The 10526-nt window shown below is 37.5% G+C and overlaps 1 pseudogene; it reads left to right on the forward strand.

Annotated features, from left to right (window-relative positions):
• Positions 1 to 896: 896 nt before the first annotated feature.
• On the forward strand, positions 897 to 1538 carry LOC101532146 (nascent polypeptide-associated complex subunit alpha-like; annotated as a pseudogene).
• Positions 1539 to 10526: the final 8988 nt, after the last annotated feature.

The raw sequence follows: 10526 nt of genomic DNA on the forward strand, positions 1-10526 counted from the left end.
GCCTTTGGGAAGTCACTGTGTCTGATTTCAGAGGAACCTGTGTTCACACTGATTTGTACATTCATCCTTTGTGTTGCATTTGTACCTGGATGGGTGATGTGCTGAGGGATTGTGGGCTCACATGGCTGATTAGTACCATGGTAGATAGTGGATGATGTTGTGATCATGTCAGCCAACACAATCATACACTCTCCTGGCTGAACATAGAGACTCACAATGCATGGTCTGGATGTCAGGTTCAATTCTTACCCCACCCTCTAGCACTGACCGGAACACCATGGCTCCACCCAGGATGTGTCTCTCAAATTTGATAAATAATGTGACACTCCTTTGAACCACAGAGACATATTTCAGGAATAACAGCTGTTAAGGGAAGCATATCACAAGTGTTGATGCCCCAAAATATGTGCAGAAATGCAAGTAGCATTAATAGAGAAAAAACGTGATTCCTTAAATGGAACACATTTAATCACACTTCAATATTAGACTGTGAAGATGAGGAAACTGATGATTGACCTGAAAAGGAATTCAAAAACACAGAAGCAAATACATGAGTTACTGAAATCTACACAAAATAGGAATTAAGCATCCTGGAAGAGAAAGAAATGATGAAAATGAATCAAAATAAAACATTAGAAATAAAAATTCAATATGGCAAATAAAACTATAGTGAAAAACTTTAGTAACAAACTCACTGAGGCAGAGGAATATTCAAGCAAAGATATGATTTTTTATTGCAACAAGAAGCCATAAGTGGATGGAAACAGTACAGATTTCAAACCAAGCTGCAGTTACTCTTTGAAACATCAAAAAAAGTCCTTGTTTTTCAAATGGTTACATTGTTAGCTCCTTCACTTTCTTTCTGCTGCTATCTTGTCTCAGGTTCCCAGCACAAAATGCCAGGAGAAGTCAGAGACATTGTCCCTGCTGCTAACAAGGAGTTGCCACAGTCCCAGGATGAGAAAGGGTCTGGAAAATAATTGGACACTGATGACTCAATGCTGCTTGAGGACCAGGATCCCACACAGGCAACCACACGGCAGGCCCAGCGGCCACAGCAGCTGAACTGATGGAGAACCATCAATAAGGCAAAACAGAGTGTGAGCGAGAAGAAGGCACCGAAGGCTATGTCCAAGCTGGGTCTTCAGCAGGTTACAGGGGTTGTAGAGTCACTTTCTGGAAATCTAAGACTATCGTCTTTGTCATCACAAAACCAGATGTCTACAAGAGCCCAGCCTCAGACACGTCCTTTGCTTTTGGGGAAGCCAAGACTGAGGATTTATCTCAGCAAGCACAGCTGGCAGCAGCTGAGGGATTCAAAGTTCAAGGTGAAGCTGTCTCCAACATTCAGGAAAATACACAGACTCCAACTCTACAGGTGGAGAGTAAAGAGGAAAAGGTTGATGAAGCAGGTGTGGAAGTTAGGATATAGAGTTGGTTACATCACAAACAAATGTGTCCAGAGCAAAGACAGTTGAGCCCCGAAGAACAGCAGTAATGCTTTTGTAAATTCTATTAAGACAAATCTTTGGAAGTAACAGTCAGCCACAAAAAAAACAAAAAACAAAAACAAAAAAAAAAACATGCGAACAAACAACAACAACAAAAAAACAAACATGGTATTTGAACTCATGGTGTATCACCAAGTGACCATATGGGCTTTGGGAGCTCCTGAAGGAAGGTATGGAAAGCAAGAATGGATCAGAAGACCCATCCAATAAAATGATTGCAGAAAACTTGCCTGACCTGGAGAAAGATGGGGACAACCAAACACAGGAATCATTCAGGATTCCTATCGGATATGATCAGGAAAGATCTTTCCATATCACATTATTTTCAGATTTTCAAAGGTCAAACATTAAAAGGTTTTAAAATGTGTATGAGAGAAATGCCAGGCTACCTTCAGAGCCTCTCCAGTTAGACTTAAAACTGATTTCTCATCAGTAGCACTATAGGCAAGAAGAGAGTGGTAAGAAAGTCTAAGACCTAAAGCAAAAACAAATAAGCAAGCAAGCAAAATGTCGTTCAGACTACTATACACAGGAAAGCTCTTATTTACAACTCAAAGTAAAATAAAGGATCTCCCCCCCAAAAAAAAACCCAAAAGAAAATGAAAGAGGTGTTATGATTTGTCCAACCTTGCAAATGATTCTAAAAAAATGTATTTTGGATAGATATAAAGAATGATAGCTGACATCATGAATCAATGGTAGGGCAGGAAATCTAGTAAATGAGTTAAGGAAATCCAAAGAAAGAAAAAAAATGTACAAAAAGCTAACAGGGCCAAGTCAGTACTTATCTATAATAAACTTGAATGTAGATAGAATAAATTACCCAATTAACTGGCTTAATGAATTAAAAAGCAAGACCCATCTATTTGTTTTCTTTAAGAAACACACTTCATCAACAAAGATACACATACAAAGAAATTGAAAGGATGGAAAAAAAATTATTCCAAGCTAACAAAAAGCAAAATTAAGCAAGAATACCCATTCTATCACGCAAAATAAACTCCGAAGCAAAAATCATTTATGTAAAGAAGGATATTGTGCAAATCGAATACAATAGGAAGGTGTTAATGTAGTAAATGTATATGCATCCAATTTTCCTGGCTAGTTAAAAATAAATATTAATGGAACTAAAGGAAGACACAGGCTCCAACACAATAATACTTCTGGACTTAAATACCACACTTTTATCAATGGAAAGATAGACTACACAAATTAAGAAAAAAGTAACAGAATATGCACTCTAGACCAAATAGATCTAATTCATATCCACATAATGTTTCATCCTATAAATGAAGAATATAGTTATTTTCAGCAATAGATAGAACTTTGATTAGGACAGATCATTTTCTAAACCATAGAACAAATTTCAATAAATTAAAAAAATTTGAAATCAAACTATGTATCTTCCCTGACCACGTGGAATACAGATGGAAATTAACCACTTAAGAAATTATGGAAACTATGAACCTATATGGAAACTGAAAAGTATGCCCTGAATATAAAAGCAATAGCTTTTTTGTTTGTTTTTTTTACAAAGACAATGCCATGGCTGAGAAGACTTAATTGTATCACTACAAGTTACAAAAGTCGCAAGCAACTAAATAACTTGGAATGCATTTAGCCAAGGATATGAAGGATCTTTACAATGAAAATTATGAGACATTAAATAACATAGAATCAACATATAGTCCATTGCATATATGTGAATGAAATGACATTTTGTGATTTGTTGCTTTTAGTCTTTCTTCATATTCCTGTAGAACTGTGGTTTTCTTGCTTGATAGCTTAATATTACGATTATCAGCTCGTTAATTCTGTGATTATAGAGTGGACTTATATTGTAATTTTGCAAAAAAACAGTGGAAAAATCAAGGAAGAAAAAAAGAGGAGTGCGGGTGGATAAGAGGACATGAAAGGGGTAGGATTATCTTCCTAGAATTGTACCAATGAAATGTATGAAATCCCTTCTCTTTATATATAACTAAGCATTTTGAAAAAGAATAAAAAGCTTCTATTTTCTAAATCTTTCATTTACTCCGTAGTTTTCTTATTACTTCTGATTATTGTGTTATTGTCCAAACGTGGACTTACTTGTAAATCTTCACCTATCCCACCTGCTGTTCTGGAATTTTTACCTGAATCTTCCTCTAGAGCCATGCCTGCTCAGAAACCCTTCTCAATTTGCAGGATCATATGGCATTTTTCTAGCAAAATCGTTTGAGGAAAAACAACAACGCAGGTTTCTATCCCCAAGTGTAAGTTTTCCAGAATCTGGTCTTGCCACATCCCTCCTTGCTTGAGTTAATCACAAGGGTGGGGCACACTGAGGATTCCCGACTTCCATAATCACTGCTTCTGGCTCACACCCACGAGACCAGTCTTCTCACTCGTGGAGTGCCGCACATCCGAAGCACCTCTCCGACAAGTCCTGAAGGAGAAAATGACAGGGAAAATGATTGGGAATAATTAGTTCTTCTTCGTGCTTTAGTACCTAAACATGCATCCCATTTCACACAGCTTGCCAGAAGAAACTAGAGAGTATCATAGTTCTACGTTCCTCTGACAACAGGAAATAAGGGCAAGGTTTCATTTCAAAACCACAAATATTGCTTACTGATGAATCCCTCCTAATGGTTATTATGAGAGAAAGTTGGCCATTTTATTGCTGTTAAAGACACAACTCAGCCTATCTGTTACCCATTTAGTGTGGCAGTATTTTGAATGCATTACTCTTTGTCTGACAATTTCTGAGTGTTGTCAAAAGAATGCCCTTACGCAGCATCAGAAATGGTAAAAGCGGGGAAGACTCAGCTAGCGCCTGAGCCTGAACAGATTTCCAAAATCAATTAGGGCTGTGTCTTGTTCCAGAGATCAGAGCCCTGATTGCCAAATCTGTCCGGATTCACAAGCTGTATTTCTTGTTTACTACATGTCAGTATCATTTTTTTTTTTAAAGAAGTGATGCTCAGTGAGAATATTGAAAACTCCAACCCCATTTTTTTTGTGATTATTCCAGATTCATGCAGAGTTGATCTTTTTCAAATACATGTTTCATGAGTTTTTGCGTCCATGAACCCGTGATTGAATGATGAACAAATAAAACTAAAGTTGTGGGTTACTTTGCATGTGGATTAGATAAAACAAATTTTGCCAATAACTTGTTCTCTAATTTTCACTTAGCTCCTTGACTAACAAGAACATGAATGTCTAGGCCTTTATAAACAAAGGCCATTATTTCTTTTTGTTTACGTTAGCATCTCTCCACACTTATACACTAAGCTCCTGGAAGAAATTCTGTATCAGTCAACTTTCTACTAAAGGACCAGAACAACTAGGAACTACAGATGAAAAGATTTACTGTAACACAGGAATTATGAAGCCTGGCTGGGTAAGGTCAAATCCCGAGGGCAGGACTCACCCTGTCTACAAAGAAGAACCACAGTTCCAGGGTGGAAGCTGGACCTTCAGTCCACAAGCAGAATTTCTTCTTCAAGCACACCTGTTCTCCTATGAAACATTTTCACTGATTGGATGAGAAGTACCCAGATTAACTGAATTGATTTCCTTTACTGGTTAGCTGACTACACATATTAAGCATTATCCACAAATTATCTTTGCAACATCTAGATTAGTGTTCAACAAAGCAACTGGGTGTTCAAACCTAACCAAATGGTGAACAAGTGATTATCCCAGGCCCTGTGTAGTTTCTCCCAATTCTATATAACCAACAATTTAAACTAAAGGATATGAAAGAAATTTACAAGAACATTCATAGTCTGCTCACCAGGATTTGAAACGTGTCAATATTTTCTAATGTGTTGCATATGCTCGTGATTTTGAAAGTATTCAAAATTATTCTGTAGCTATCATAATATCTTTCTGTAAGAGTGCATATGTACATATGCATTTAAGATTAAGACATTTTATACAGCACTAAAATTAAAATAGCCTTCCTAACAATAGATTAATGCCAGCATTGTAAAATTATGCTAAATTAGTTCACAATTTCACATTCAAATTTGAAATGGTGGGTATTTGGCATAGCAGTGAAGCTGGTGTTGGAAATACCTGCATGGCATACCAGCCCTCCCAATATCAATCAAAGCTACTCCTGTTTCGATTCAGCTTCTATGTAGTGTACATCCAATGAAGCAGAAGAAGCTGCCTCAGCAGAGTCCATATCATCCATGTGGGAGGACTGGCTGCAGTGTGAGCTCCTCTCTGACGTTCCCAGTGGTGGCTGTTTTGGGGATTTGGAGAGTGAGGCAGGGGATTAAAGATCCTCTCTCTCTCTCTCTTTGTCTCTTTTGATCTCTACATGTGTATGTCTATGTGTATGTGTTTGTGCTTCTCAGTACTAATGAGAATATATAATAGTTTTAAAACAAATAAATGTCATAGCTCCTCTAAAATAAAGAAGAGAAAGAGGAAGAGGTGAAAGAATGAAGCAACAGATAAATCAAGAAAGAAATTAAGAGCAAATTGTGAGGTCCAATCATTAAGATTTACAATTGTCAATTTGTAATTTCCTTTTCTGTACCAAATATGTAAATAATTATGAATGAAATAAATAGATCACATTTGAATAGGTTTAATTATTTTCAGTGCCAAAAATTGATATTAATTCAATCTTACATCATTTATCTCAAGAGAAAAGCATCTTGAGGAAATATGGGCTATTTTAAGGAAACTGGATTATTTAACACCTTCCTTATATCAATGACAATTTGAAAAGCTGGGAATGCTTGGGTTTACTGTTATTGGCAAAAATAATGACACTGTGTGAGAAACCACAAATGTTTTATATCTGGTCCATATTGCACTCATTACTCATTTCAAAAGACCAACGAATAATTCAAACTGCTTAAGTGCATTCCAAACTCCTCTAAGACAAGGTTCTCCTCAGGAAGGTGGCGAGGTAAAATTGGGTGAAGAGAAACAAGAAAACAGAACAAAAAAGAAACATGTAAAACTCGGTAATCAAGAGGCGTGTTTCTGCAGCCACAGTGATGTTCTGGTCCTGTTCTTGACTTAAACTTAAGTCTCATGAATCTTAGCTATTCTTCAGCTGTAACCTGGGAATGATTGGTTTTAAAAGCTTTTCCTTCTGGTAGCCCAAGAGTTTGGAGGAGACATCCCTCTTAAATATTTCTTTAAAGCTAACAGAAATTGCATGCCTACAGTCATTTTTCCCTCCATTCAGTTAATTCCACAAGATGTGTGTGCACTCACTCATTATATACATCCAGTTTCAAATGAGAATTAATGCAGTATTACTTCAAAAAAGGTTTTCTGACTTGCTTTCAAGTGATGGTGGGCCACATGAGTGTGTGCTTCACCAGGCTGCCCCTTCAGCTATGGAGAACATTCAGTTCTGAGAAGGCAGCTTCCCTGTACAGCAACTACATAAGAAAATAACAAGTAAAATCAACATTCAGAAAATTACTAACCTACTCTGACATCAAGTAGACCTCAAATTTTTGTTTTAGGATTCCACATGATACAAATACATGTCTGTCTCTTCCTTCTTAATAATGAGAAGATTATTTGATTAGGATTCCACATGAAGGCAAAAAAGGAGCATGCACCCAGCAGCTGTCTGGCCTTCCCACAATAAATTAAGAGTTAAAACCCAGCCATTAGTGTCATCGGTATAGCCCTTGGAAAAGCCTCTACAAAGTTGCACAGTCTCATAGCCTGAGTAGAGGTGGTTTTATTGAGGCTTTATTCTGTCAGCAGATGAGGAAAGCTTAACAGCATGATGTGTGAGGGGACAACTGGAGGAGAAGAAGAAAGGCTTTTTGGTGGTGAGGATCTTCAGAACAGTCTCATAAACTTGCAGTCTACAGCCCCTAACTGCTACTGACGCTCCTCAGCAGGCTTTTCCTGAGTCCCTAAAGTTTCTGAATTCAGATCCCATGTTAATGTTAAAGACATTGCATCTGTTTTGATCATTTTAAAACATGTTCTTCCTCATTCTTTCACTAATTCTTTCTCTCTTTGATCTTCAAAGACACAGTAGCTAGATCCTTTAAACTTAAATATGTAACATATGCAGTTTGAAATGTTTCTTAGCAAGCTATTAGAAGGATTTCTGTGTCTCCACACAAGACCTACATTCTGATTTTGAAAAATCTTTTAGGTCTAACCAATACAATGATTACTTGATGTCTCATACTAATTAAAACAAAAACACTATGTTATACTTTCAATATGGTACCAAGTACCTTTGAGCAACAATTCAGTTAGCCGTGCCATTTTACTGTGTGTGTGTGTGTGTATGAAACTTTTGTGCTGAGTGTGGGCGATGTTAGTGTGTTATTGTTTTCCTGCTCATGTGATATTTAATTTTGCTTTTGTTTTTGTTTTTAAGCATAATCTTTGAACTTGAAGGCACTGTACGTGGTGGAACAATTTGAAATAAGATATATTTTAAAACTTGCCTGAAATTCAGAAGCTTCCATCAGGGTCAAGCAATGGGCCAACAGTGAAGTTAGGACTAGGAAGCCTATGCCCCATCTCAAAGTGCTGTGGCTGCAATGTTTGGATCCCAGCTTCTGATGTCAACTTGCTGCTACAGCAGACCCTGGGACACAGCAGTGACACCTCAAACAGGTGTGTTCTTCCTACCACATGCTAGACCTGAACCAAGTTCCCAGATCCCAGCTTAAGCCTAGCCCAGAGCCCAGGGTTGGTATCTGGGAAATAAATCATAAATGAAATACTATGGCTTAAGGATAATAAATATGCAAGCTTCCCTTGTAAATCCTTCCCTCATTTACCACTCCCTTAAAAATGTTGCTTTCTGAAAGAAGCTAAGCTGAAAAGTTGCAGAAGTAATGCATATACATATGTGAATTATATTTATATATAAATAACATATATAAATAAACATTTATTCATTTATTTTTATTGGAAAGGCAGATTTGCAGAGAGGAGGAGAGACAGAAAGAATGCTCTTCAATCTGATAATTCACTCCTCGAGTAGCTACAAGGGCAAGTGCTGAGCTGATCTGAAGCCAGGAGCCAAGAGCTTCTTTCGAATATGCCCCACTGGCACAGGGTTACAAGGTTTTGGGCCATCTTCAACTGCTTCCTCAGGCCACAAACAGGGATCTGGATGGGAAATGGAGCAGCCGGGACATGAACCAGTACCCATATGGGATCCTGGCAGTTGCAAAGTGAAGATTTAGCCACTAAGCCATGGCACCAGGCTCTAGAAGTAATTTTCAATTCTCTTTTTCTTAATTCTTGCTTTTATGCTTGAGACAAATTCTTTGCACATTTAGTAACCTGTATCTGTCTGTCCCATACTCAACATTGCGATTGCCACACGTAAAAGCCTGTATTGCACTGCTTATGTGGACAATTACCATAGATGGATTACAAGTTTTCCTGTTTCAAGATCCATTTGTCCAGGAACAAATAGCATAATTTTCCAACATTCCAAACAGAATCATGAAATTGTGGTGCTGAAAGCTTCCTAACCTATATTAAAACATTCACTTCCAATCATGGTTGAAGTCTCTATAAGATACGATTAGATGCTATACTTTTACTTTTCCCACCATAGTCACATTTGAATTTTTGTATACAATTTTGAGCAAGTCACATAAATTCTGTCCATTGATTTTTGGATTGGTTAATTTCCCTCATCACCAAAACATGACTCCATCTTACATTAAAATCTCCATTTAAATGTGAGTCTCGCTTTCAAACTACCTTTATTCAGGTAATGTGAAGGAGCCACTAATCAGTTTTAATTGTAGTTCCATCTTTTACTTTTTTCTGTAATATCTGTCTATTTAAAAGAATCATTCATTTAGTTGAAAGACAGAATGACAGAGGGAGAAAAAGACACATAAATCTTGCATCTGCAGGGGTGCTGTACAAAACGGCCACAACTGTCAAAGCTGGCCAGGCCAAAGCTAGGAACCAGAAAACCCAGCCACGTTTCCTACATGATCGGCAGGGGCCAGAGTGTTTAAACCAATTTCCACTACTTTCCCAGGTGCATTATCAGAGAGCTATGTTGGGTGCAGAGCATTTAGGACACCAAGGGACCTTCAAATATGAGATGCTGATTTCATAGATGCTTCTTAACCCCTCCATGCCAAGAAACTGGACCCTGAAAGGTATTTTACTTATATATTCATGTATTCATTGAAATGTAACAGAATATTTTCTTTAAAACGAACTACCTGTGTCAGAACCTATACCATTCAAGAGTGTCAGCTATGGAGACTGGGTATCTTGGTTCCCTCATGTGTGAATATGAAGGATGTCATCTGTGACTTTCTCAAGGTGTTACGGCAATCAAATCAGAACGCTAGGATCACTGTAAAATGAAAATAACAGTTTCCTCATTAGATTCAGTCCTGAGCAGTACCACAGATCACTGGGTGTCTTTCCTACTCATTTTTGTTGCTGATGGTGTGGCTGTTTGGTGGGTACTAAACTGTTATTCGTCAGCCATCACTTAATCATTACCTAAGCTGCTACTGAAATTCCATAAGAAACATTTTGGTCACTACTATAGGCAGTTGATCCAAAATTAATACTTAGTATCACCATTCCCACAATAACTCTTATGGCATGGGACTGATTCGAGATATACCACAAGACATGAAATTCACAAAATTTAACGCAGAGTTCATTCTACTTTTAAACAAATTATAAATGAGGTATCTTTTTGTTTAGACTATGTTATCTACAACATTTTGGTAGGAAGTACTATACCTAGGAGTTTACACATTTGCACAGATTACTCTAAATTTTTAACTCCTTTCAATTCATTTTTCTATGTTTATAAATCACTTTACAAAAAGGGTGGGGGGTGTTAACATCATCATAGAGCAAGGCTGAGTTCTGGAAGCACAAGAGAAATGCCAACCAGTGTTAACCCAGACACAGCAACACTGGCATATACTGCCAGTTGGCCTCGTATCTCCTTTGTTATTTCTGTTAACTGTACTCCTACTTTGAAGAAACGGAAATCCCACAGCTTTACCAGTG

The sequence above is a fragment of the Ochotona princeps genome, chromosome 3 (genome assembly GCF_030435755.1).
Source record: "Ochotona princeps isolate mOchPri1 chromosome 3, mOchPri1.hap1, whole genome shotgun sequence".
NCBI lineage: Eukaryota > Metazoa > Chordata > Mammalia > Lagomorpha > Ochotonidae > Ochotona > Ochotona princeps.